This window comes from Puma concolor, chromosome E2, assembly GCF_028749965.1.
Source record: "Puma concolor isolate L17-30 chromosome E2, mPumCon1.1.hap2, whole genome shotgun sequence".
In the NCBI taxonomy this organism is placed as follows: domain Eukaryota; kingdom Metazoa; phylum Chordata; class Mammalia; order Carnivora; family Felidae; genus Puma; species Puma concolor.
In genome coordinates, this window is record NC_141681.1 from 6,916,368 (window position 1) to 6,942,549 (window position 26,182).

Consider the following 26,182-nt stretch of genomic DNA (forward strand, 5'->3'; position numbering starts at 1 on the left):
ACAACAACATACAAATTATACTGGTAAATATTTTAACTTTTTAGATCACATGGAGCTGATTTGGGATGTGTCATTAGGTATGGACAGATGCCCCCACCCCACCCAGATACTTTGGAAATATATCCTCAAATACAGAATTGAACTCAGGCAGAGCCACATCTCAAAGGGAGAAGAAAATCCTGTGGTGTCCAATATAGTAGCCAAAAGCCACATGTGGCTGCTGAGCTCTTAGAATCTGGCTAGTCCAAATTGAGATGTGCTAAAAAAGTAAAATATACTCAGATTTTGAAGACTAGTTTTGAAAACAAAGAATATAAATGGTCTCATTAACAATTTCTTATACTGATTACATATATGATGTCAAATAAAATATATATTAAAATAACTTCATCAGATTTGTTTCTACTTTTTTAATGTGGCTACTAGAAAACTTAAATTGCATATGTAGCTTGCACACGTGGCTTACATACGTGGCTTGCATTAGTTTCTGTTGGACAGTAGAGCTCTAACAGATACTCTCTCTGTCACAGCTCTTGATATGAAGCAGAGCTGAGCCAGGAGGATGATGGCAATTACTGCAACTCTCTTAAAGGAGAGAAGACTTGCTTTACAGTTTAATGAGACTGAGAGGGGAGAAAAGTTTCACCATCCAGTGCTGCCATCTTCTGTGTCACGACTACACTTGTGCTCATCTTTGAGCAAGATCTTCAAATTGACTCATTATTAAAAACTCTGGGGACCCAGAAGAAGGGCAAGGGTACAACACTAGCATTGGCCCAGCTGTTAGAACCATTCACAGATTTCCAGCCACTACAGGCCTGGAATGTGCCTTCCTGTTCCCCCTACTTAAATTTCTCCCGTTCTTTAAGATTTGTGTAGCTCCCTCTAATCGCTCCTCTCTGCACTGGCCGCCCCACATCACCGAGTTCCTGCACACTCAGCATCTGTAACACGATTTGGCAAATTGTGCTTTTTGTTAATAATTTCAGGTGACACCAGAATCCAAATGGGGCATTTTGATGCCTGTCATAACTCTAGGACTGGTTTTTCTGGTAATATTTTCAGAATATGTGGCTAAGAGCATCCATTCCCTTCTTTGGCCTATATTTTCTAAAAATTTAAGGTAATAGTAACTCCATATTCCGCCAGTATTCTCCCAAAGTATTTTCACGCTAATGATCTCATTTCAGCACAAACAAAATCCAGGTCTAACTTGCCAATTTTATGCCTCTCTGTTCAACAATGTATAATAATCTAGGGACAAGGTGAGGGATTCCAATCACTGCTCCTCTACAAGGTCCATGCCACAAGGAGTCTTGGCTCAATCACAGAACTGTCCAGAATGAAGCTCTCCCTTTATATAAGAGAGCTGTCATTATACAACTGCATTTTATGCCATTACTAACTTTTTCACCACTTTGCATGGGAATGCATATTTGTATGACAGTAAAAGTGATTAAATAACTAAGTGGACCTTGTAGTAAATGAGTTATTTCTTTGCTTTCATTATGTCTAATTCACCAAACATTATTCAGTCTGAAGGCTTTTTAGAATCATAAGTAGCCAAGATCATTTTTCACCTCATCATCCCATTATCCATAATGAGAAAATACTTCTAAATGTGAAGATTACTCTTTCCAAAGATCCCTAGTGAACACTCCTATAGACAGTAGTGAAATCTATTAACTATATATATTTTTTCACAGCAGAAAGAAGATGCTAAAGGATGCCCACATAATCTTTACAGCAACTCCCAAGAGTCAGATTCCTTCCAGACTATAAGTGGGTTCTTGGGGATGATGTTACTGAGGTGAAGTGGCTGACCACCTCACCACCTCTTATTGCATGGCATGTTAATGGGCTTTGAATTCACATCCAAGGTGTTCAGGAAGAAGTCTAGATACAGCATGAAATTTCCTAAGGAATATGAGTGGATCCAACGAGAGTCAGCTTGATTCCACAGCTCTACTAACTCCTCTATGTGCTTTGCTTCTACAAAGGGCTTCCAAATCCATTTAGTCAACTACAGCCTGAAAGGCATCATTATCCACAGTTTTCAGATGGGGAAAATGAGTTTCAGTGACAATGAGTGATTTGCACAAGATCACAGATGAAGTTAACAAGAGGGCCAGACCCCATGCCCAGGTTTTCTGAATTCAGATGCTGAAGGAAGAGAAGTTCAAGGAACAGCTCAAGAGAACAAAACTTCAGCGTCTGTTTGGCCAGTGGCAATTTTGTGACTTAAGGTAAGTCACCTCCCCAAAATGGATTGAACCAGCTAATCACTACAACTCCATATTACCTTAATATTCCAAAAGTTGTAGGGAGCTAAATTTAACTCCTACTTTTATATCTGTTCACTGTGGTCCTTGCAATGGACTCTTAACACTGTTTCCAAAGTTAGGTGTGTTCTTTGGGTTTCTGCTCCATTTTCTCCTGTGCCCAGCATGATCCCAATACTTCCATTTGTCCCAACACAGAGCAAAATGTTTAATATAGGCCAAAAAGTCCATCCACACCGAAGAGTTTCTGAGTCTGTGTATGAGAAAGCAGAGGAGGTGGAGCCTTCCCTCTGCTTAGGAATTCCCAGAACCCTGTGGTTAAAAGGCAAAGCCAAGTTCATCCTTCCTTAATTCAAAAATTGGATTTGAAATAGACTGAAAGTTATTTCAATAATAATCCCTATTATTATAGATTTAATAATACAGTGATACCAGGAAATACTTGCAGGATGGGAAGCTCATGTCCTCTTTACGAAAATAAGCTCAGGAACATCACGGTCATGCATCAGATGATACAGGATGGGTATCTGAGTACATCCACTTGTGTTGAAAAGTGAATGCTCATGTCAAGATAGATGTCTGTCCTTGGTTGATTTGAACATGATAAATCTATTTTTATAGAGTTAAAAATGTCTTTTTCTCAGCTGTCTCCACAAAACACTAGCCAATAATTCATGGAATTGCCTGCCCCCCAAGAGAGATGCTATATCACCTTAGATACAAACTCATGAAAAATTTAGGTGGTAGATAAAAACCAATTGCAACATTATCCCTTCCCTCTCTCCTTCCTCCCCCCTCTCTCTTTCCAAGTGGAGGAGAAATTTTAGTAGCAAGTCTTGAATGCAGTATAAAAAAGAAACAAATTGCTTTGTAGTACTTAATCTACATCTGTTCATGTTGTCTTTTCTTCTGTAGCACTGGAGTAGCAAGCAGAAGCCCAAATGTGCTCAGGATTCAGAGTGGAGTTTAGACACCATTCCAGACACTAGAACTAGCATGAAAAAAAAAATTAATTGTATCCATAAAAAGGGATGTAACCCAGAACTTGAGGGGAATATTTTTTTGAATAATCATTTGGTATGGTCCTATGCCTCTAAGCAAAAGAGAATTCAATCTTCCTAAAAGAGATGAATATGCCTCATGTACCTCAGGATGGAAAAGTGATCTTCCTACTGCTTAATAATGCAATGTCTGGAAAGGCAATATGCTTATAGAAAGCATATAGGGCTTGCATTCCCAAAACACAGGTTCCAGGCTACAACTTTTACTAACTGGACATGCTGACTTAGGAAAGTCACTTAACCTTTCTGAGCCTCATTTTCTTCAACTTCATTACAAATTTTTACTATGATCTTCATTACAGTAAAAGAAAGGAATTTTATTTTATTTATTTTTTAATGTTTCTTTATTATTGAGAGACAGAGAGACACAGAGTGTGGGCAGGGGAGGGGGAGAGAGAGAGGGAGACACAGAATCTGAAGCAGGCTCCAAGCCCTGAGCTGTCAGCACAGAGTCTGACACAGGACTCGAACTCAAAGACCACGAGATCATCACCTGAGCCAAAGCCAGACGCCCAACCGACTGAGCCACCCAGGCACCCCAAAAGAAAGGCATTTTAAAAACCCTAATATAGAGAGGTGGGCAGCTAACATCAATAGCTGACAAATCATACACACACACACACACACACACACACACACACACACACAAAAGAAATACCCAGATTATGAATTTTCAAGGAAAAATAAACTTGATTCTGATAAAGCCTCAAGATCTAACTACCAATTTACAGGGAAAACAGTGGGCAGAGGACTATATTAAGCCATACCACGGGGATGTAATCAGCAAAATTCAGACTATGGGAAACATTATAAAATAGACAACCCAGTGTCTTTGACAACAGTAACAGGAAAAAAAAATAGCAAGAAGAACAAATAGACAGGAAAAGAAGAACAAAATATACATCAAAAGAGACTTAAGGAACATATCAACATTAGGTTATATACATCTCATTTGGATTCTGACTCAAACAAACAGTTGTGAGAAAAAAACATGTGGAGCCTCCAGTTTCCACTTGGGGATATAGACAGCTAGACTGAACATCAGTCCCACACTTAGTACAACCAAAAAGGAAAAAGCCAAGGGCACCTGGGTGGCTCAGTCAGTTGACCATTTGACTACTGATTTTGGCTCAGATCATGATCTTGAGGTTTGTGAGTTCAAGCCCCATGTTGAGCTCTGTGCTGATAGTGTGGAGCTTGCTTGGGATTCTCCATCTCTCCCTCTCTCTGCCTCTCTCTCTCTCTCTCTCTCTCTCAAAATAAATAAACTTAAAAAATATATTCTTAAAATGCCAGAAACTACAAATCTTCAAATTCAATTTTTTTTTCAAACTCATTGGAAAATGAGGTCTCAGGACAACCAATTGGCCCAAAACTCAATGCTTTCCCATTTAGATCAAACCTGGAATGTCCTCTCTCACCACTCCTATTCAACACCATACTGAATGCATCATACTGGGCACATTCTAGCCAGTGCAATAAAACAACAAAAGGAAATCAAAGGCTTACAAATTGGAAAGGAAGAAAGAAAATCATCTCCATTCACATATGACATGATGGTCTATATAGAAAATCCCAAAATATACACCAGACATATCTCTTAGAGCTTGTATATGAGCTTGGCACCTCTGCAGGATACAAAGTCAATTCTGCACACTTGCAGTGACAAATTAGAATTCGATTTTTTTTTAAATACCATTTTTAGTAGCACTCCAAAAATGAAATTTAGTTCTATATATGTCATTCATGTTATAATATATAACAGAATATGTGCAGATCCAAATAATCACATTTATAGACTAGAAGACTCAGTATTATTAAATTGTCAGTTCTTCCAAATGTGATGTACAGATGTAACAGAAAATTACTGGCATATAGAAACCCTCTACACTGGTTTTGAAATCCTTCTGTAAGTCTAAAATTATCTCAAAATAAAGAGCTTTTAAAATTTGTAAGATAATTGGGAAATTAATGAATTATTGTTCATTTGGTTTTAGATGAGATGAAGGTATTGGGGTTATGTTTTAAAAATCCCACCTCTTATTACTGGAGGGGTTATGGGAAGGGGGATGGGCTAAATACATGGGCTACTCCTGAAATCATTGTTGTACTATATGCTAACTAACTTGGATGTAAATTAAAAAAATAAAAAAATAAAAAAATCCCACCTGTTAGACTCATAGATCTAAAGTTTAAATAATTGGAGAATCTCTAAATGGCAGCCACCATAGAATTACTTGTTTCAGACAAGAATCATGGATGCTAAAATGAGCAAGTGAAAGTATTAATGAGAAACAACATACTTGTATTGTCTCAAAATACCTCCCCAAGACACTTATTAAATATAAAGAGAATGATAGTAACTTTACAGTGAAGCTGGCAATATTATCTTCAGCAAGTACCTCCTGATATCATGCACAGAGAAGGACACAGTACCAATGCTGAAAACTCCTGCCAAAAAGCATAACCTTAATCTTAATCACAAAAGACCATTACATAACCCATACTGAGGGACAGTCTACAAAATGATTGGCTGTACTCTTTAAAAATGTGGAAATCATGAGAAACAGAGAGAACCTGAATTACTGCTCCAGACTGAAGGAGACAAACAATATGAGATCCAAATGCAACACATGATCCTGGGTTAGATCCTGGATGTGAAAAAAAATATTCTCTTTGTTGTAAAGACATGAATGAGGCAATTGGCAACACTTAAATAGGCTTTTACATCACCTAATAATGCTGTGTCATTTTTAATTTATTGATTTTGGTCACTGTACAGTGGTTATATTTTTCAGGAATCACACATTGAAGTATTTGGGGAAGAGAGGGACACCATATCTTCAATTTACTCAAACAGTTCAATAAATTATATATAATACATAATATAAAATATCCACATAGTGAAATATTAGAGAGAATATTTACTATATTTATATACTATACGTTGTAGTTATATGTTTCATGTATATATTTATTTATGTAGAGAGAGAAAATTATAAAGCATATATGTTAAATTGTTATAATTTAGGTACTTATGTGAAGGATACACAAGCATTCTTTGTACTATTTTTGTAATTTTTCTAAAAGTCTGAAATTATCCCAAATTAAAAAAATTTTTTTAATTAACCAAAGAGAGGTAATAATAACATCTTGAGTGCATGGCCTCCCCTATTTCCAACTGGCTTCTGTCTATTCCAGAAGCAAACCAACTCTATGTCTTTCATCCATTAGACTATTTCAGCCACTTGGCTTAAAACCATACAAATTCAGACTCAGTGGCCACTGCACAGATCGGACTTTGCCAGCTCACATGTGTCACTCAGCTTCCTCTACAACTATGTCTGACAAACCCCATATGGCTGAGATTGAGAAATTCGGTACATAGAAACTGAAGAAGATAAAAATGCAAGAGAAAAATCCACTGCCTTCAGAAGAAACCACTGAATGGGAGCCACAAGCAGGTGAATTGTAATGAGGCGTGCAAGCCAATACATACTGTCTGTTCCACAAGCATTGTCTTCTTATCTTTCTTTGAGCTGTTTAACTTTGTAAGAAGCCAAGAGGTTGGATCCAGTTTAAATGACTGTGCTGCCCCCTTTTCAAGTCAAAGAACTACTGGCAAGGAAGGCTGAACCTGCCTCTCCAATGGGCCTCTCTGGCTGACAAGGAAGGAAAAGAACTTGCATGTTGGTGAAGAAAGAAGCTGGGAGGGGTGGGAGGTGGTGGCAGGCTGGCAGAGAAATCTCTAGTGAAAACCAAGCTGGCCCAAGGTATCCTGCAGGCTGTAAAATATAGTTTAATCAGAGTGCCATTTGTTGTTGTTGTTCAAATGATTTTAATTCTTGCAATGCACAATTTTCTCAGAATCAAATAAAGTTTTAAAACCAAAATTTTAAAAAATACACAAGTGTATTATCTTACAGTTCTGCAGCTCAGAAGTCCAAAATGGCTCTTACTGGGCTATAGTTGAGATGTCAGCAGAGTTAGAACCCTCCTTTCTGGAGACTCCAGAGGAGAATGTGCTTCCTTGCCTTTTCCCAGCTTCTAGAGGCTGCCTGCATTCCTTTGTTCATGGCCCCTACCTCCAACTTCCCCAGCTTCTAGAGGCTGCCTGCATTCCTTTGTTCATGGCCCCTACCTCCAACTTCAAAACCAGCAGCAAAGCATCTTCACATCTTTCTCTGACTTCCTCTTCTGCCTTCCTCTACTTTAAAGGATCCTTATGATTTAAAATGAGACCCACCACGGAACACCTGGGTGGCTCAGTTGGTTGAGTGTCTGACTTCGGCTCAGGTTATGATCTCGCAGTCCATGAGATCGAGCCCTGCGTGGAGCTCTCTGCTGACAGCTCACAGCCTGGAGTCTGCTTCAGATTCCATGTTTCCCTCTCTCTCTGCCTCTCCCCGGCTCATACTCTGTCTCTCTGTCTCTCAAAAATGAATGAATGTTAAAAAAAAAAATTTAAATGAGACCCACCAGAATAATCCAGAACAATCTCCCTCTCTTCAAGTTAGCTGATTAACAAGCTTAATGTCATCTGCAACCTGAATTGTTCCTTGCCATGTAAGGTAATATATTCACAGTTTCTAGGAATAAGGATGTGGACATCTTTGAGGGCATTATTGTGCCTGTCACAGCTACCCTCTGCCTGAAATGCCTGGAAAGTGTGCCCCATTCCCCAAGCTCTTCTGGCTAATCAGATCCCTAAATCATACTTCCTTCAGAAACATGCCTTAGTTAGTTGGAAATGTTATGGTTACTGCTCCATATGTAATTTTCTTAACTCTTCCATTCCCAACTTACCGATTTTATTTATTTGGTTTTCTGTTTGTTTGTTTATTGTACAGCCTCCTTTCTTTGACTGTTATGATCGTTGACTGAGTCTATAAGTTGTAAGGCTGATGCAGACAAGTAAAATAAATTCACTGATAAGAAAACACTTCCTAATGTTTAAGTGAAATTGCCTTTGTTGAAAGGTAATCATTTATTTCTGTCTTCACTTTGGAAGTAATAGAAAGCAATTAGTCAAAATCCACTATAAAAACCTTTTAGATTTAGAGTCTTTCTAATGCCAAACAAACAAACAAACAAAACCAACATAATATGTCAACCAACCAGCCAGTCCAGGATAAAAGCCAGTAAAGTTGGGTTTTGCAGTGATAGAGTGATACAGTGAAGCTCACAGATAAGTAGCCATCCCAAAACATAACCAAATGATACCCCCAGCTTTTCCTCCTTAGCCAACAGATTTACTAGGTCCTTGCCTATTTCCTAAATTTCTCATGGCTTAGGTTCTCATCCCTTACTTCTGATTCCTTCCCGACTCTTCTATGTAAGTTGAACTTGGACCTGAACTTTTTCCTTCTCCAAATGGCAAAATCTTGTTCATCTCTTAAGATTCTCACGTGATCCCTTTACCCTGCCAAGAACAATTAGCCATTCTCTTCTCTGTGCTCCCACTGGATGTGCTGGGGGTTTATGCCTCTAATACAACTGTTAACTTGTGGAAATTGAAGTTCTCTCTACATCAATTTTGAACTCAAGTCTGGTTACTGGACTGTGAATTCCAAGGAGGCAGCTATTATGTGTCACATTCATTATTTATTAAATAAGTCAGTGCTCCAAGATTTCTTCCTACCTCTTTGTTATTCTTTATTTTCAGATTAATTACCCTTGACCTAGGAGAATTCCAACTCAATGTTGGAATGCTTCCACACTTGATCTTTGGTGCGTGGTCCTCTTCTCTTCTCAGTATGTATTCCTCTCCTAGTTAATTTTATCCATTCCCTCAGTTTCAGGGCTACTTTTATGCAAATTATTCCCAAGCTACATCCATCCCAGAACTCTCCTCTGAATTAACTCCATGCATCCATCGTCTTTTGAAGATCTTTAAAGGTACCTCAAACACATGTTCAGAACAAAACTCAGGAACTTTCTCCGTGGTATTGAGAACTGCTGGTTACTTTCCTAGCACCAATTTTCCCCTTCTTAACAGCAGCAACATCTCAATTTCCTTCAAGGACTTCAGCCCTCCCACTCTGGGCCAAATGAGTTTCCACGAGACTGACCCCACCCTCATCCACAACCAGGGGTAAGCAGTGATTACACCAATCCACATATCCTATCCCCCTAAACAGGGTGTCTCTTGGCCTGTGAGCATATAATCCAATCAGAGCAAATGAGTCACCATGATGCTTTAGCTGGCTTCTGGAGAGAAAAGCCCTCTTCCTGTACTTGGTCATATGAGAATGTGGTCATCTTGCTTCCCCCCTAAGCAGCCAAAGGTACCCAAGGGAAGCAAAGCTGAGAGACTGATCCTTGTCACATTGTTTGGTCCCTAAACAAGTCCTGCCTAAAGCCAATCTACCTTTTTTTTTTTTTCCATTTCTGTTAGCCAACTAATCCCCCTTTTGTTTAAGCCAGCTTCTATTAGGTTCATACAAAACCTTAACTGGTACTCCCTCGCCTACACCTGACCTTCCAGAGTCTCCCATCTGAGGGAAGAGCATCATCATCCGTTCAGCTAAGAAAGTCAGACACCTAGGAGTCATTTCAAATACCTCCTTCTCCTTCGCTTGCCATAGCCAATCTGTCACCAAGTCCTGTCAATCAGGAGCCCTAAATATTTTTGAAATCTATTTCTCTCCATCTTTATTGTTCCAACTATGTTTGCCTAGACTATTACAGTGCATGAACTATTCCACCCTCACCTACCCTGGCCTTCCTCCAATCCATTTTCCACACTGCAGCCAAAACGATCTCTTTGAAGTGCAAAAGTGCTAATTCACCATCCTGTTAAAACAATCATTTTCCACAGCTTTTAAGACAAAGACAAAATTCCAAGTTCCTTCACATGGCATCTTTCTCTGGCTCCCCCCCCACCCCCCAAACAACAGAACACAAAAGCTTGCCTGTGCTTTTTCATTTGGGAAGTGACCTCAAGGAACAGGAGTCATGGTTTAGGGAAAGGGAGGAAATGGAACTTCTGAGGGAGTGTGGGGAATGCATTTCAGAATTGCCCCCAGAGACAAAGGGGAGAAGCATTCACCTATAGGCTTTCATCCACCAATGGCTGGGGCGGGGGGGGGGGGGGGGGGGAGGGGTTGCCTGTGGGTGCTAATTCCCTGGCACTTGAGACTTGCTCACATGTGACTGCCAGTGGTCTCCTATAAGGGAAGTAGGCCTGGGGACCAGAGAAGCCCCAGGCACACTTGGAATGAGGTCAGCACAGAATTGGTGGGAGCTTGCATGGCACGATCCACATAGCCTTGGCTGAAAGCAGGCTGAGGCCATGAGGTAACACAGTACAAGCATCTGATACCATGCACAGTCTGGCCTCTACCTGCCTTTCCAGCTTCCTCTCAACCTCTTATTTTACTCAAACCATGCTAGTCTTACAGTTCCTAGACTCCACATGTTCTCACCCACCACAGGGCCTTTGAATGTGTTTCCTCTGCCTGGAATGCTCTTTCCTTCCCTATTTGTCTAGTTCCCTCTGCTTATTCATCACAACTCAACTGGAGTACCACTTTTCCCTGACTGCTAAAGCCACCACAATGGGCACTCACAGCATCATGTGCTCCTTCTTTGAGGCACATGTGAAAGTTGCAATCGTCTACTCATGTGATCCTCTCAGACTATCTGACTCTCCTCCCTGGACTATCTGCAACATAAGGACAAGTACAGAATCCCCAGCATATGGATGGTATTTTGCACATGTCGGGCACTCAATAAATCATCACTGAAAGGATAAACAAAGTTATCTTTTTATTCACGATGGTATCTGGAACAAACAGGTGCTCAAATATTTTTAACATAGTTAAATAACTATTGGAGCTAATACTTTAAGAAGTGTTACTTTCTGGTGGAATTTATTTAACTTTCACTGAACTGCATTCTATTCCTTAAAACTGCTATAGTGAGGCTCTTCTGTGGGAAGCCAGACATTGTTTTTTGTTTTGTTTCGTTTTGTTTTAAGACAAATATTTCTTTAAAATGTGTGATACCTGTAAACAGCAACTAGATTTCCCCCAGAAAGAATAGTTGAGAAAGAGAGAAAAGAGAAATCATCAGTGTAGATAAGAAAGCTTCATTGTGGACTAAGACAGGGATGCTATCTAAAACAAATGGGTATAGGTTATTGACCACAAGAAGAAGAAAATTCATTGGTATGTAAAAACAAACTCCCCAGAATCACTCTGAGCTCTCCCTTTTAGCCAGCACCATCAATTATGATTATTAAGCGCCTGCTCGGCTGCTGTGCAGTGGAAGAGGCAGGGAGGTTTGGTAGCTAGGCAACGGCCTAGAAACTCAAAGGGTAGGAGTTGTGATGCTGGCTCCTCCATAAAAGTGATAAGTGGCCTTGGGTAAAACTCCCCCTGCCTTGTTTTCTTCATCTGAAAAATAGTATCACCAGTCTGCCTTTCTACATTGAGGGAAGAAAAACAGAGTGAACAGTACACGGCAATTGTAGGAAAGTGAGCTTATGGGGCCTAGGGAGTGAAGGACTCAACAGGGGACCAACTTTTCAACTGAAGTCACCGCTTTATTACTAACAGGTTTAGCCCGAATAATCTGTGCCTCAGTTTATCCATCTGGAATGATTCATTGATAATGGTCAGGTCCTGACTTAAAATACAAATTAAAACATGGGTCTTTATTTCTATAAGACCTCTCCCCCAAAGTGTCCTCAGAATTTCTCAGGTAGCCCTAGAGTAAGCACCACAAAGGCAAATGTCATATTTACCAGATTCACTACATAAGCCCCAGCACCTGGCCCAGGGTCTGGCACACAGTTAGTACTCAGGTGTTTACTGAATGAGCTCATTGATTATTTAAATAATACCAGCTTTTTAAAAGGGGACAAGAGAGTATATAACCTTAAGTGACATGTTACTAGTCTTGAAGAAAAAAGTCCATGGAACAACCTTAAAGGAAATGGTCTAAAGAGAAATCCATGCCAGGTCATGAATAGTCATGGAAGAGATTACATTTTGACTAATTCTCTTATGTTATTTTTACTATTATTTAGAACAGTCCCAAATGATATAGTTCCAGCCCAACAGCGTTCCTCTCTCCAAATATAACTGTCATTCCTGTAGAGTAAGTTTAAAAAATGTTTATATATTATCAAAATTAAGTTTCAAAATGAGCTACAGTATCTGGAAAAAGGGGATAATAATATTTCACAGAAACTAATTGGAAACTTGTTTTGAAATAAAGTAGTTATTATTTCCATCATGGAGAGATGAAAGTACGAAGATTTCCTTTTATCTCACCCAGCCTAGTATCTTACATTATTTATTCAAGCTAAAATTAAAACCTGGCCAAATCCTACTGAGGCATTGCATATCAGTTAGAGATTATTCTTCTGGAAATGAACTTTTGTTCACAAATTTCATTATGCAGTTACAAATGACTATTATTAAAATGTAACATATAAAACTAAATTGTCTTTTTTTTCCTCCTGGCTATGCACAAGGTCCGCTTGCCTAGGCAGTATTCTTCTTTTCTTCTGCATCTGGCAGCATGCTGCCCCCCCGCCCTGCCCATTGCCTCGGCTTCCAGAGACCCTCACAGCACCCATTCCACTCACCTGGGCCCCTCTCAAGGCTACTTTTTATTGCTCTATTGCTGGCACCCCAAGGAACAGACACTAAGGGACATTTTCTACCTGGTGACCTTGCTAAGGCCCATTTTCATCTACAAAAAGTACCTGAGGGCACCTTGTTGACTGAGTTGGTTAAGCCTCCGACTCTTGGTTTCAGCTCAGGTCATGATTTCATGGTTCATGGGATTGAGCCCCACGTCAGGCTTAGGGCTGACAGCACAGAGCCTGCTTGGGATTCTCTCTCTCTCTCTCTCTCTCTCTCTCTCTCTCTCTTCCTTCCTCCCTCTCTCCCAGCTTGTGCTCACTCTCTCACTCTCAAAATGAAAAAACATTAAAGAAAAAAAAAAAGCACTTGGAGTGGTTGATTTCAACCCACCTGCAGGTTTCTGAATGCCTAATTCTTTCTTGGCCACCCCAAGGCCCTGTCACATCCTACCCACTTTGCTTGGAATGCACTTCCTTGATTGCCTACCTCTGACTTGTCCTTCAGGAAGGTCTCAGTTTAGATGGCACTCCCAGCTGCTAGGTCAGGTACAGCCTCTGTATTGCCATGGCGCCCCGCACCAGGTAGCACCTGTGACATTTTCTTTTTAATTGGCTCTACCTCCCCTTAGATTGTAAGCCCCATGTGAGCAAGAGTAGGTCATATCACAGGGGAGCCTGGGTGGCTCAGTGGGTTGAGAGACCAATTCTTGATTTCAGCTCAGGTAATGACCCCAGGGTCATGGGACTGAGCCCCACGTCGGGCTCCAAACTCCGTTTGGAGCCTGCTTAAGATTCTCTCTCTCCTTCTGCCCCTCCCTCCCACTCATGCACTTTCTCTCACTTTCTCTCAAAAATAAAAAAAGCAAGAAGTGAGTCAAAAAAAAAAAAAAAAAGGAAAAAGAGTAGGTCATATTGCCTACTGTTCATTCACGAGTGCCCAGTACTGTGACGGTCACAGAGCAATCAATGAGTAAGTATTTCATGAATTTTGGATTTAGAGTCCACTCTGGTATTTGGTCCCTTGGAAAACCAATCTTCCATCCGAATCCCAAAGAGTACTTACTATCTTCAAGCTTTCCTGGTATTAACTTTGTGGTTCCCCAGAGTTCTCCTTGGCTCTTCAGCTTAAGAACTCTAATTTCTCCTTTGCTCATTTCCTTCTACTCCTGGAAGGTCCTGCCTGGCACATCTTCTCTTCTAGCTAATCTGTTCCAATTGTGCTCATTAACCAGTTTCTAAACCTGGTTCTACTTTTGGGGTTCTCAACATCTATATCTATGTCTCATCTCCTATACATCCAGGCCACATTTTGCTTTCTTTCTACCTTCTAGTTGACTCCATAGCTCTCTCTGGCTCAGCAAGAATAAAATGTGGTATGCAGCTGTTAAGGGGGAACTACAAACGTATCTGGGAACAGCATGGATTGTTGTACAAGACAACAATTTTAAGAAATTTCTCATCCTAGCTTCTCTGCACCTGTATTACCTGTGCTCTTGATCTTGCTCAAACTTCCCGTTGGCCCCAGGGCACTGACACTCTGCTACTTTCTATTCTAAATAACAGCAGGTCCGCCCCAATCCTGAGAGTCATTTTCCAATCAATTCCTTCTAGCTTTTCCCTCCACCTAGTTGCTGCCAATAGCTCTTTTTCCATCATGAGTTTCCAGATTTATTTATTTGTTTGACCCCAATGAAAGACAGAAATAAGGGCAGATTTACCCAGGGGGAAGTCAATCAGATAATTTTTGTACAGGTTGCCTAAAGACTGTCTTGGTTCAGGGGCACCTGGGTGGCTCAGTCAGTTGGGTGTCCGACTTCGGCTCTGGTCATGATCTCCAGCTCATGAGTTTGAGCCCCGCATCGGGCTCTGGCTACCAGCTCGGAGCCTGGAGCCTGCTTCGGATTCTGTGTCTCCCTCTCTCTCTCTACTCTCTTCCGCTCATGCTCTGTCTTTCTCTGTCTCAAAAATAAACATTAAAAAAATTAAAAAAAAAAAAAAAGACTGTTTTGGCTCACACCTTGGTTACATGTAAAGAAGGAAGCTAACGAATATTGCTTACCTTCATTCTTACTGTTTGCATTGTTTGAGATATGACAGAATCAATAAATAACATCCCTCTTGCCTCTTCTTAAGAATCTCTTGAGAAACAAGACAGAGGAGACAAATAGAAATCAAAGTGTCAGCTTTATTATTATTACTGATAAAACTAATTAGAGAATTTGGCTTGAGGTCTGGACAGAAGAGACTTGCTAATACTGCTTCTCAGTTAGGCAGACTGACCCACCAATCATAGTCCTCACTGCACTACTGTAGGACCTCCCCCACCTAAGCAGTGGCTGCTTCTATAAGTTTCTACCAGGAGTCAGTATCCTGTAGAAAGGAGAGCTCCAAGGAAGAAAAGCCTAAGTATGTTAGTTCTTTCTCCAATCAGAGAAGGCCAAGAATGCAACGGTTGTTGTGCCAAAGAAAATCCATTTTGAAAACATAAAGGCAGGAGGATAAAGAATCCTCCCATACAGCAACCAACCAACTTCTATCAAAGATTCCAAAGGCCCTAATATGGTCCAAAGATCTGAGAGGCTCAGGGTTCCCTTGGTGATTGCAAATTTACCTTTTCACACTGCTATGAAATAATATTTTACAATTCCCATGAGGTATTACAGATTTGTTTGGCCTCATCTGGGATAAGTCTTCCTTTATCATTCAAACTAAGCCAGAAGGCTTGGAAATGGGTGCACTGGCTACTTGGATTCTCTGATTGAGAAGAAAGTTCTTTTTTATTTCAAACCAGACTCAAATCGGGGTCTTTATAAAAATGCGTCCATTTATTTTGCTCCTGCCATAAGTACACTAAATGTAATTTAATCTTTCTTTGTTAATTCGTGGTCTTTGAGAGCCTCACATCATCACTGTCTATACCAATTCTCACTGTTTGACATGGGGTACACAAAGAGATACAACATATGAAAAATTGGATTGAATGTGCCCTAACCACAGGACCAACTGTGGCTCATGAGGAACTCTCTGATTAGGTCAGAATTTTTAAAATATATTTGAAAGATGATGGGAATACATTAGAAATGATGATGGTGAAGGTGTGCCAGATACTATTCTAAGCCCCTTGTATTAAATCGTTTACGCTCAAATTCTACCAGGTAAGCATTATTATCTCCACTTTACAGACAAGGCAACTCAGATGCAGAGAGGCTAACGGACCTGTCCATGGTCTCACTGCTATAGTAAGTGCAACAGCCAGGATTTGCCCTTGGTTGTGGCTCGAGCCCTCACTTACAACTGCATACTAAACCAGAGAAAAATGTGCACAGGAGTATTAAACTGAAATAACATGATAGGAGGGTAATCCCTCAATGTCCTCTTGTGAAATATGCCTATGTGAAACACGCTTAAGGCTTTCATCCACAAACCTGGAAGCACACACACCCCTTATCAGCTACAATCAAAGTAAAAGAGATGAACCTTAAAAACACACTCACTTCTTGGGACAGATGATATAACATTAACAAACAACAAAGAGAAAGTCATAGATCACAACTTGTGTTGTATTTCCATCTTTGGTATCAAGGAGAGTGATCTTTAAGCTCAGGAGGGCTGAATAAATGTAGTTCAGAAGAAACTGAAGTATGAGATAACTAAAGTGATAGCAGGAGACCATCTTGCTGTTTTAAATGAGTTCAAGTCTCCAGGCCTAAACAAATTACATCCCAGACTGTGGGAGAGACTTGGCAGATGTAATCTAAGAGTCCCTGTCAGTAATCTTTAAGAAATCATAGAGAAGAGAGAAGGTACTGGGGGCAACGGGGTTAGAAAAGTAGTATTCCAGTTTCTCAAAATGAGGAGAGAAAAGTGTTATTCTGTGATCTATAGACGTGCAAGCTTGATTGTGAAACATGGTGATATTCTAAAATGGTGAGACAGAAGATGTGTGAGTCCTTAGAAAAGGAAGTTGTGATCACGAGGAACCAGGATGGATTCACTGGGGGGAAATAATAAAGATCCTACATGCCTCTTTTTCACAGGTGTAAGGACAGGTGAACGTGGGGTGCTGCACCCATAGCTAGGGATGTGAGAGCAACCTGGATGAGGCTTCTATCACGCCGCGCGCCACAAGGGTCAATTCAGAGGATCGGGATGACTGACGGGTCCTCTTTGCTTTACACCTTATGAATGTGCACATTTACTCAGAGAGAAACACCAGAGGCAGAGAAGCCTTCATATGGACAAGGAAATACAAATGCTGTGCCTCCCCATAGCCCCCAAACAATGTCAGACCCATCTGACGTTTATATGAATGAGGGCAAGCATATTTAGAAAAAAAAAAAAAAAAAAAAAAAAATCTCTTAATACTCTTGGGACCTGGTGGATAAGACAGTATGTTTAAAGAAATAAATACCTGGTTGACCATTCATACCAAAAACGCTTGAATTAACAAATCAATGCCCTTGTGACTAGAACCTTTCCCTTCATGCATAGCTCACTTCCTCCCTCCACAAGGACTCTCCCCAATGTTGCCTTCTTAGAGAGGTTTTTTCCAACCTATCTCATATAAGATAGCATTTGCCCTCTATTAAACTCTGAGTCCCTTGTTTTATCTTTCTACACAGTTCTTGCCATTCTCTGATAACATATTATATACTTTCGCTCTTACCATTATCTAAATATTGTATTATATATACTATGTATGATACATATGTGTGTGTGTGTATCTCCATATGTCTGTTTCTTCCTCTTGCACAGCCAACAAATTCTCTGTGAATGATGTCCCTACATTATGTGGTAGCCCTGTCCTTTTGAATGCTAGCTTCATAAGGACAGGGACTTTACCGTTTTTTGTTTTTTGTTTTTTTGCCACTGTGACCCTAATCACTAGAATAGTACATAAACATAGTTGAGCTCAATAAATATGTATCACTCAATAATATGTGTCTAATCAATGGATGTCAACATGGAGAATGGTATCTAGAGGCTACACAACCCTGTCCTTGGCCCTATCCAAAATATTAACTCTGACCCAGATAAGGATAAAGAAAATAAGAGAATCGATTCTGAGTCCATGTCAATAAAACATTTATTAGTACTAACACCATCACCTACTACGGGATAGACACTTGTGTTATTATAAATGCTCACAACAAACCTAAAGAAAGTACTGTCTTCTTCATTTTCATAGGAGTAAACTGGGCTTGGGGGGTTTAAGTAACAGGCCAACATCAGGCATCAGGTACACAAAGCTGGGTTAAAAAACAAGATCTGGCTCACTACAAAGTGCATGCTTCTTTACAATACTATGATACACATATGAAGACATGGAAAAGCTCCGTAAATTTGCAGCTGGCAGAAAAAAACAGCACATTTGGTGAAAAATCGAGATTTTACAAGGATTTGATGGATTTGAATGGCAGGTCAGAATTCAAAATATAAATATACATAGTACGTATAAAGGTAAAGTCCCATATGCCAATTTTAAGAATCAAATGCCCAGGTACATATGGTGGAGGTGCAGCGGGGGTGAGGGTCAGGAGGAAACAGTCATTTATTTGAAATAGACCAAGAGGCATCAATGGATCACAAGCTCAGTATGAACCCACACTAAGCTATGGTTGTCAAATGAACTAAAAGTATGTTAAACTGCATTATCAGAGGCTTTTAAAGGGGAGTGGGAATCCAGTTTTACTCTGCACAAGCCAGATCAGGAAAATCACAGCCAAAGGAGTGTTAAAGCCCTAGGATAGTGATAATCTTGTTATGAATGAAAAGATTAAAGGGCATGGTGAAACTTGGTCTGAAAGAGGATTGACTGGTGGGGGAGGGGGAGGGGGGGCAGGTTGCGGGTTAAAGTAGCTCCCTGCGTATCTGAAGAACCAGCACAACAAAACCAGAGGGAGGACATTCTCTCTTGGCCCTGAGGAGTAAGGTTACAGGAAACAGGTCTGGCTACAGATGCAATGCTTACTTATAATTAGATGCCTTCTGAGCTATGAGCTCCCAATCTCAGGGGAGATACTCAAGCAGCGGTCATGTGACAACCTGGCCCAGATACTTTAGTATCTACCCAAAGGCATGAGAAACACCCCTTTGGTATGGATTGATTTTCAGTCCAACCTCATACAGTGACCTTATTTTCTGAACGCCAAACCAAGACCTGAGATCCTAAAAAACACTTCTGTGTTGCTTTTGAGTTTGAAAGACCATCTAGCAAGCATAGTACTATTAGCCACAAAAGTATGGAGTTTCTGCAAGATGTCAATGATTGAAATAATGGGAAAATATTTGAAATTGGCACTTGCCTGAGAAAGTCAGGATGTAAAATCACTCCAGGACAGGCATTTTTGTCTCTTTGAGTAATCCTGGGTTTTTATTTTGTTTTGTTTTTGGTTTTTTGTTTTTTTGTTTTTTTGTTTTTTTTTTTTTTTTGAGTAGTGCTGTTTTAACCAAATAGGCAGAAACTCTTAGTTAAGAGTTCACTCATTATTTTTCTAGCAGTTTTCTTGAACCATAGCCTCTTCCTCCAAAAGCTGAGTACCAAAATACAACTACCTATTTTAGTTCATTCAGATTCAGAATATCAAGACGTCCTCAGAAAAGCTTCTGGGACCAAAGTAAAATTCCAGGCCCTCCTACAGAAACTATGCAACCCATCCCTCACAATGTCATGTCGACCTTTGTGGGGATACTGCAGTTTATGCAGCCTTTCAAGGTCCCAAACTATCCTAATTCCTCCAGCCTAGACCAGAGTGCCTCCCCATCAACTACCCATAGTGGGATTCTTGCAGCAAGAGGTGGGGGTGGGTGGGGAGACTACTTCCCTACCCCCAACCTCTGCCACAGTTGGCCAAATGTGGACTCTCCTTTATCCACAGGCACCAATCAGACTGATTGAGATATTGTAATTCCAGAGAGCATGCACTGGGCTGGTATCAGCTGTTCCCTATTAGACACAATGTTCTTTTCAATAGACTACTTTGTTTCACACTGACAGTCATTTTTCACCCTGCATGGCAGAATTTCAAAGCCAAGAATCCTGTACTACACAGTAAACAAACAAAATTAGACCCAAAATTGCCTTTTTGATTCCGATATATTAATCAACTCTTCAGGAAAGCTTCTAAACATTTTCAATTACATAAAAAACAGGCTGGCAACATTTTCCAACTTCAAAAAAAATCAGGCTTAGTTAAAGGTTTGTTTTCTATTCCACTGATACTCTGTATTACATATTTGCAACTGTTTCTGTTTTAGGACAGATTGATTAATAGCATCGGTTCTAAAATCCCACCATGTCCACAGGAAAGAAAAAAAAAAGTATTTCCATCTGTGATCTTCATTAACCAAGGCAGATCTATCTATTTTTGGTGTGTTTACTTCTTGCTTCAGCCTTGGGTCGCTAAATATCTCTGAAACTATGGTCCCACGGTTGCTATTAAATGCTAATTGTGGGTCAGGTGGGTACTCTAGAGATAGAAGGCAAACAATGGATCAAAGGAGCCAGCGGAAAAGAGAAATCTTGATACTCCAGAGACCCAGCCTCCCTCCTGTACTTAACATCTACTTGACTGGCCAGGAAAACTATGATTTGAACTAACAATGAAAGGTTGTTCAAAAACAAAATAAATATGAAGATATGGTCAAACGGGATGTATTTTTAAAAGCATACACGGAGCAATTATGTGCTTAATAGATTAGACAATGACAGTAGCTAAAATACTTAAATTATATCTACTGTTACCTTTTTTTAACCATTTTTTTTAAGTTTATTTATTTGTTTTGAGAGAGAGAGAAAGCACGTGAGCTGGGGAGGGGCAGAGAGAGGGAGAGACAGAATTCCAAGCAGTTTCCACGCTGTCAGCCCCAAGCCCTGGGGCTGGAACTCATGAGCCCCCAGATCATGACCTGAGCCAAAATCAAGAGCCAGACACTTAACAGACTGAGCCACTCAGGTGTCCCTATCACTTTCTTTAAGAAGTGTAAATCAGGGCACCTGGGTGGCTCAGTCAGTTGAGCATCTGACTTTTGATTTGGATTCAGTTCATGTCCCAGAGTCATGGGATCCAGCCCTGTGTCAGGCTCTGTGCTGAGCTGCTGAGTGTGGAGCCTGCTTAAGATTCTCCCTCTCTCTCTCTCTCTCTCTCCCTCCCACCCTCTCTGCCCTTCCCCTGTTTCACTCTCTCTCTCTAAAATAAGTAAGTTTAAACAGAAAAAAAAGTTTTTAAGAAGAAGTGGAAATCATAGGAAGAATGCTACCAAATCAACAGAAATGTAACACATCTTTCCCTAAATGTATTCCTTAAGAGCTTAAATACTGACTCTAATACTACTACTTAATAATGTATTGCATACTTTAAAATGCTAAAAAGAGGGGCGCCTGGGTGGCGCAGTCGGTTAAGCGTCCGACTTCAGCCAGGTCACGATCTCGCGGTCCGTGAGTTCGAGCCCCGCGTCGGGCTCTGGGCTGATGGCTCGGAGCCTGGAGCCTGTTTCTGATTCTGTGTCTCCCTCTCTCTCTGCCCCTCCCCCGTTCATGCTCTGTCTCTCTCTGTCCCAAAAATAAATAAACGTTGAAAAAAAAAATTAAAAAAAAAATGCTAAAAAGAGCAAATCTTAAAAGTTCTCATAACAACAACAAAAACCCTCAAAACAAAACCAAAAACCTTTAAGTATGTATGGTGATGGATGTTAACTAGTCTTATTGTGATTATTTTACAATATGTATAAACATCAAATCATTATGTTGTATGCCTAAAACTAATATAATGTTGTATGTCTGTAATATACCCCTATAAAAATATCTTCATTAAAAAAGAAAGAAAAGAGCTTAAGACCACTTCTGCTGTTAATTGCTAAAGTTTTTTGTAACCTTGAAAGAACTATCTTATCTACTAGTTAAAACTGGCAAGTTACCAGGATTTACTGAATCCCTGCAATCTGCAGTGGGTGTCACATACAAGAATACAAAGAATTAGAATATAGAAAATATGTTTGTGCAAAGGACTCACAATATATGGTAGAAACTGGACCAAAAAATGCTTGCAAAACATGTTAAGAATACCTTAAATGTCAAAACAAATGTGATCTATTATATAATTAGATAGGGCTGTGTGTGTTACATTAGAACTACAACTCCCTTATTAAAATGAAACAGAACCTAAAAGCTTTCAGCACTGACAGGGCGACTGGGTGGCTCAATCAGTGAAGCATCCTACTCTTGGTTTTGGCTCAGGTCACGATCACACAGTTCACAGGATCGAGCCCTGCATCAGACTCTGTACTGCACTGGCAGCACAGAACCTGCTTGGGATTCTCTCTCTGTCTCTCTCTCCCACCACCCCCCCCCCCCACCCGCCCTTCTCTGTCAAAATAAATAAACTTAAAAAAAAAAAAAAAAAAAACTTTTCAGCACTTGAAGAAGCTGTTCCCAAAGCACAGAGGAGCTGACGAAGTGACCACAGCTCTGCCCTATGATTTTTCTCACACACACACACACACACACACACACACACACACACACACAATTTTCTTGGTACTCCTTAATACAAATGAAACATACAACAATTTTCAAAAAGACTTCATTATTTCACTTTTTATTAGATACATAAAAGCAGGGTGCCTGGGTGGCTCAGTTGGTTAAGCATCCACCTACTGATACCAGCTCAAGTCATGATCTCATGGTTATGAGATCGAGCCCCAGGTCAGCTCAGCACTGACAGCACAGAGCCTGCTTGGGATTCTCTCTCTCCCTCTCTCTCTGTCCCTACACCACTCACACTCACTCTCTGTCAAAATAAATAAACTTTAAAAAAAAAGATACATAAAAGCAATCAAGCTTATAGAGTCTGGCACAATAGATACACAACCATTGTGGCTTCACCAATATTCACATTCTTACTCCCCAAAAGAGCTAGTGATTCAACATTAATCTGAGGGCTGCGGGCCTTATGAAGGCCATTAAAGACAGAATTTGTAAGTCTTGTCCTAGGATTCTCCAAAATTAGGGATGTCTCTCATCTCCAACATAAAACTGTACTTTAATTCTTTATATTGTGATGGGGAGGAAATTTTAGGATGCCAGGAGATAGAGACTCATAAAAGGATATCATGTACTTTTTATTTCCTATAATATCCAATGCCAAAAATATCTCAATATTAATCATACCACTTCCAGCATTCTGACTAAAGGTGAGATTTTTTTTTTTTTCTTTTATCATCCCAAGCTTGCACTGTTCAATTAGGGAGTGGAGAGTGGAAAGGAGTTTCACCGCTACTGGTGAGTTTCTGTAGGAATGAGTTGGAGGAAGCAAGCAGCAAACAGAATCCTAAAAAAGGTTTTACTTGTTTATGGGCAGAAATCAGAAACACATAGCAACATCCTGTTACATCTTTGTTCTGTCTTATATTTAACAGGAAAGAACAGATTCCTTGCCATTCTCTCTCTACAGATGTATCAACTAAAAAGTGCTGGCAGGCAGGTGTTGTAAACTAATAGGTATTACATAAGTATTTTTAAAGCTTTCTGTAGATATTTCTTATTTTCCTCCTCAATGTAGATGTAGCCTGTCTACCAGAAAAGAAAATAGGTCTTAGTTCTTTGATTAAAAACAGTGATCACAGTCTATTACTTTATTTATTACCAAGAGATGAAGAGATCACTACGTAAGATGTCAAGGGCTAAGGACTCACCTGGGGACTTTCCTAAGGGTCTCTCTGAACAGGCCATCTGTTCAGTTCATTCACAGTTTGCTTTGCTTAGACGGAAATCCCTGACCGCCTAGTGTCACCCTTAACTGAGCCCCCATCCTCTACATTCATGGTTTGGTCCCTAACAGGTCCGATGACAAATCTGATGAAACCACAACATTCAAAGAATTACGCTCACAGTAAAGGGAGATACTATTATGTCAGCAACTGTACCTGGTAAGGCCAGGGATGGTAGCAACTTATTCGGGAGTGAAATTAATTTAAAATGATTTTCTAATGGTGGTAAGACCTCCCTATAGGCTTAATCATTATCCAACTGCATTCATTTTATAAGGCACCTATAAACTGTAACCCTGGTGATTTACATGAATTAACATCTATGTTTAATAATCACCTAGCAGAAAAATTAAATATAACTGAAATATACATCAAATTAATTTTTCGTTTCATTTATCACAACATGAATCCCAATTCACATATGTTCAGTCTTCTAAATTTCAGTTGCTATTGCACGATTCTGTGCTCAAGACTTTAAAAAAAGGAGGGAAGTTCATTTTTAAGACATCTAAATTTAGCATTTTTGTTAGGAAAACAGTATGTCAGCCCAAAGGAGATGGCTGTGTGAAGGTCACAAAAGGTCGACAGCATTGCTTGCTCTGACTGAGCTGATCCTCCATTCATGTTGGCCCCCTTCAGTGCACTGTGCTCCAGTGTACTGTGCCACTTCAGTGTACTGAGGATAACCAAAGAACTTAAAACAGAAAAAGAAGGGTGCCTGGGCAGCTCAGTGAGTTAAGTGTCTGACTCCTGATTTCAGCTCAAGTCATGATATCACTGTTTGTGAGTGAGATCAAGCCCCACATCAGACTCTGTGCTGACAACGCAGTGCCTGTTTAGGATTCTCTCTCCCTCTCCCTCTGCCCCTTTCCTTCTTTTGTGCATGTGTGCGCTCTTACTCTTGCTCTCACTCACTCTCTCTCTCTCTCAAAATAAGTAATTTTAAAAAGAGGAAAAAGAAACTGCAACAAAAATGGAACCCTGTGAGATTAATAATCGTATCATTTACTATTTATACAATTGTACCTAAAACATTAACTCAAGGTATAAAGAAATGTTGTTGGTTAATAGAAGTTTAAATACTTACACTTCTAAAGACACTGGACATTGGCGAGTGAAACCATGGGACAAGGCCCATGCTATGCCTGGTCATGCTGAGCAATTTCCAGACGTCAGCTCATTTTGGCAACTACAATCAAAAAATATAAAGAGACCAGAATTATAATTACATGATTTTACATTGTATCAGTTAGCATGTTTCTGCTGAAAAAAGAAAGCTGAGTAAAATTGGCTTAAATAATGTCTTTTGTTATATTAGAAAATAAGAGGTCTAGAGGTAGAGCAGCTTCAGGGCGAGTTCACTTGGTAATTCATAGACATCAAGAAGGACCCAGGTCCTTTCCATCTGTCCACTCTGTCAATTATAAGCATGTCGGCTTGTCCCCTGAGGCTGGTCCTCCTCAGGGTACGAAGATGGTTTCTGCAATTCCAGGCAATATATAAATATGACAATAATCAGAGACAGAAGTGTCTCCTTATACACATAAATTTTACATGAAGCACTGTCCTCCTCAAAGACTATCTCCAGTTCTCACTGGCCAAAATTGTCTAGATCAATCACTGGAAGGGTAATAATTAGAATTGGAATATCTGGTTTGGACTATTCAAGATTCAGTTCCCCCTGAAGGCTGAGGGAAACCCCAAATTCCCCTGAAGCTCATGGCCATCCAATATTTGAGAAAAAATAGGGTTCTACTAGGAAGAAAAAGGCTAGTGAGAATGACAGGGAAGTAGAGAGCCTCAAGTGACTACCTAACAAGACTAGCAATAGGGCTGAACTCATGGCACACATCTTAATGTATACAGCTGGCACTAACAGTGTAACTGGTAGACAGTATCATGCATATAAGATTGGCCACTGTTGCTATAACAGTAGGTCTTCACAGAGAGCTGCAAATCTCTTTAAAAGGCACTAAGTGATTATAATCAAAGAACAAATCATTGCTAAATCCATATCTTCTACATGAACCCAGAATAGATATTTCCTCTTTTATTGAAAAAATGAAGGGTTCCCCTTACTGGAAATTTCAGTTCCAATGAGTTTCCAGTAAGTTTCACATTCCAGATATGCATTTGTGATACATTTGTATTGGTTAGTTGGGCTCAATTTATCTAAAGAGCCACTAAAGTGGTCAATTGTTTATGCAAATTAGGAATCAGAGCTGTATTAAAAACTAATTTATTATATAATGGCTACCTGAATATACTCAGACATACATCATTTAATTTTTCATTTCATTCCAAATTCTTCATTTATTACATGTCCATCTCTCAAATGGGAAAAAAAATGGTTAAGATGGTATTCGTTAAGTATGTGTTCTGTTCTGAAATATTTAATCAACTCTAATGAGAAATAACTCTATTAAAATATTTTACTCTAAGGGATATCAGGAGAAACAATGTGGTGCAACTAT

The 26,182-nt window shown here is 39.9% G+C and overlaps 1 long non-coding RNA gene and 1 pseudogene across 1 annotated transcript in view; one reads left to right on the plus strand and one right to left on the minus strand.

The window, feature by feature from the left end:
* Positions 1-26,182, minus strand: part of LOC147573337 (uncharacterized) — a 202,410-nt gene that overhangs the window by 162,854 nt on the left and 13,374 nt on the right. Inside the window, exon 2 of the long non-coding RNA XR_015244637.1 lies at positions 24,796-24,897. This is a non-coding gene — a long non-coding RNA (uncharacterized LOC147573337). The remainder of the gene's footprint in view (positions 1-24,795; positions 24,898-26,182) is intronic.
* LOC147573338 (thymosin beta-4-like) lies at positions 6,684-6,818 on the plus strand (annotated as a pseudogene).